Source organism: Erinaceus europaeus, chromosome 3, assembly GCF_950295315.1.
Source record: "Erinaceus europaeus chromosome 3, mEriEur2.1, whole genome shotgun sequence".
Classification (NCBI taxonomy): domain Eukaryota; kingdom Metazoa; phylum Chordata; class Mammalia; order Eulipotyphla; family Erinaceidae; genus Erinaceus; species Erinaceus europaeus.
The window spans coordinates 135,862,013-135,865,750 of NC_080164.1; positions in this window are offsets into that span (position 1 = coordinate 135,862,013).

Here is a 3,738-nt window from a genome sequence, read left to right on the forward strand (position 1 = left end):
TTGCTCTCTATAAAAGACACAATGAGAAAAGTTGCAAACGACCACAAACCTGGAGAAAAGGTTTGCAAAAGCTATCTGACAGGTCCAGGAAGATATGTCAACATTTGAGATCAGGGGTTCACATGCCAGAGGCCCCAAGGGTGCCAGGTTCATACTCCAGTACTTCATGGATCAGAGATGAGCAATGTTTTCTCTTCCCGACCCTTCACTCTACATATAGTTCAAGATATACAAATATAGATACAGACCTGTGTATTATATAAACAAGTAAGTCTCAAACATGAAAAAGTGCTCTGACAAAGAAATGTTAACACACATCATACAGAATTATGGTTCCCAGAAGATGGAGGACTGAGAAGCTGCTAGTGGCTTGAGCTCTGACCACATCTTCTGGAAACGGTAGGATTTTCTGCCTTTAGTAGGCCAGTCAATAAGGGGTCCTAGCGGTGACACCAAGGAGGTGACTATAACTTAATTTGGGTTAAGAAATAGAGTAGAAACAAAGGGAAAAAAATTTTTTTTCTTTTAAATTATTAAACACATCTCCTCCCCCCCCCCCCCATAACCAGTACCTGGGGACCAGCTCCTAGCAGGCTCCCTACTGATCTTCTGTCTTTACCAAGATTCCTGTCCCACCAGGGAGTATCATTCATTCTAAGTCTATACCCTTCTGAAACCTCTGGCCTTTTTTCTTTCTAAGTAGCCAAACCCCCCCCAACTCACCCCGCATAGCTAATTAAATAATTAAAAATAAATAAATAAATAAACTTTCTTTTCACCACTCTTTTATGACTGTTATTTTTCTTATCTTTTTCTTTTTTCTCTCTCTTTCTTTTTTTTTCTTTTTCTGATTCTTGTCATCCTTTCTTCCTTAATCCTACAGCTTCCAAAGCCACAGGCCCCATCCACCATATCACCAAACAGTGTGCTTTTTTGAATTCACGGAAACACATTTGGGAATTATTTTGGAGAAGAATTCCGACTCAGAATGGATTCTCACTGCGAGTATCTCTGCTCAACATCCCTTCCTCCTTTAGCTACCCCTAGAATATACAGTGGATAGTAGATTTGCATAACTGTCTATTTCAGCTATCCTTGTCTACTCCTGAAGTTTTTTTTCTCTCTCTCTTTCTTGACTATCAGCTGCCTCTGATCACGAGGTTTGAGGTAATCTGGGACAGGGTTTATTTTTACCCTGCTCTATTTTATTATTAATATTATATAAAGGCATATATCTTCCCTCCACCCTTAGGTTGATCAGAATGAACTCTTAGGGTATCTTTCATTGCTAGGGTAGTGGGCAACTCATCTGTTGTGGGAGGAACATGTCTGGTGACTCCTACCTCCTCTACAGACTCTCCCCTCCATCCTCCTCCTAGCTAATTAAAAAAATTAAATTAAATTAAAAATAAAGTAATCAAAAAAATTCCTTTCACTATTCTTTAATTACAGCTCTTGTTCTTATCTTTCCTCTTTTCTCTCTCTTATCTCTCTTTTTTTTTATCTTGTCATACACTTTTTCCTTCCTTCTTCTTTGCCTTTCTGAATTTGTGAATTATTTTGGGGAAGAAATCTGACTCAGAGTGGACTCTCTATGTGTGTATCTCTGCTCTACTTCTCTCTCCCCTCTTGTTACCCCTATAATATACAGTGGAGAGTAGATTCGCATAACTGTCTATTCTTGCTAGCCCTTCTTTCTTTTCTCTTTCTTCTTCACTTGGATTTGGTTACGATTTTCTCATGGACTGCAGAAATTGTCTGGCTAACTGGTAGTGATTAAACTGCTTCAATACTTGCTTCAGTTGCTACTGTAATTATTGAGGTTGGTGAGTGCAGTTGTCATAAAGGCATTTAGTACACTGTTGCTTGTACTCAAGACACAACAACTGAGGAAAAACAGAGCATAAAAAAAAAGAAACACATAAATCAAAAAAATGGGTAGATCAAAAACATAAAACTGCTACTCCAATGAATGAAGACAAGAGCCCAGAAGAAACTACAAATCAGCCAGAAGTAACCATAGATAAGAACAGTATGCAAGCAATAATAAACTTATTAAGCACAGAAATGAAAACAACATTGGAGGAAAGGAATGGCAGTATTAGGGAAACAACAGTTGAGACCCCCAAGGAAAATACTGATTATCTTGAGGCAATTAGAGAACTGAAAGCTGAAATAGCTGTAATGAAGAAAGAAGCTGAGGCAAGGGAAAGCAGACTAACAGAAGCAGAAAACAGAATAAGTCAGACAGAGCATGAGTTAGAGAAAACAAAGAAAGAGGTGAAAGAGCCTAAAAAGAGATTGAGAGGCACTGAAAACAATAGAGACATATGGGATGATCTCAAAAGAAGTAACATTCGTATAATTGGCCTGCCAGAGGAAGAAAGAGAGGAAGGGGAAGCAAACATTCTAGAGGAAATAATAGGAGAAAACTTCCCAGACCTGAATAACAGAAAGGACATCAAGATTCAAGAGGCCCAGAGAGTGCCAAACAGAATCAACCCAGACCTGAAGACACCAAGACACATCATAGTCACAATGAGCAGAAGTAAGGATAAAGAAAGGATCCTAAAGGCTGCAAGAGAGAAACAAAAAGTCACATACAAGGAAAAACCCATAAGATTATCTGCAGACTTCTCCACTCAAACTCTAAAAGCCAGAAGAGAATGGCAAGATATCTATCAAACCCTGAATGAAAAAGGGTTTCAACCAAGGATAATATATCCTGCTAGACTTTCATTCAAACTAGATGGAGGGATCAAAACCTTCTTAGACAAACAACAATTAAAGGAGGCAACCATCACCAAATCGGCCCTGAAAGAGGTTCTAAAAGACCTCTTATAAACAAGAACATCACTATAATACTTGCAATATATCAGACCAAACAAAAAAAATTTTTTTGAACAATGGCACTAAATACATTAAATCCATAATATCAATAAATGTCAATGGCTTAAACTCACCCATCAAAAGGCACAGGGTGGGGGGATGGATCAGAGAACATAACCCAACCATATGCTGCTTGCAAGAATCCCATCTGTCACAACAAGATAAACACAGACTTAAAGTGAAAGGATGGAAAACTATCATACAGGCTAACGGACCACAAAAAAGGGCAGGAACAGACATTCTCATCTAAGACACGATAGATTTTAAATTAAATAAAGTAATAAAAGATAGGTAAGGACATTACATAATGATTAGAGGATTAATTAGCCAAGAAGACTTAACAATTATTAACATCTATGCACCCAATGAGGGACCATCTAAATACATCAAGCACCTACTGAAAGAATTTCAAAAATACATCAATAGTAATACAATAATAGTGGGAGACTTCAATACCCCACTCTCACACTTAGATCAACAAAGCAGAGAACCAACAAAGATACAAGAGAATTGAATGAAGAGATTGACAGACTAGACCTCTTGGACATTTTCAGATTCCGTTACCCCAAAAAACTGGAATAGACCTTCTTTTCAAATCCACATAACACATACTCAAGGATAGACCACATGTTAGGTCACAAAGACAGCATCAATAAATTCAAGAGCATCAGAATCATCCCAAGTATCTTCTCAGACCACAGTGGAGTAAAACTAACATTTAACAACAGACAGAAAATTATTAAAAGTCACAGAATTTGTAAACTAAACAACATACTCCTTAAGAACCACTGGGTCAGAGATTCACTCAAGTAGGAAATTCAAATGTTCCTGGAAACAAATGAAAATGAA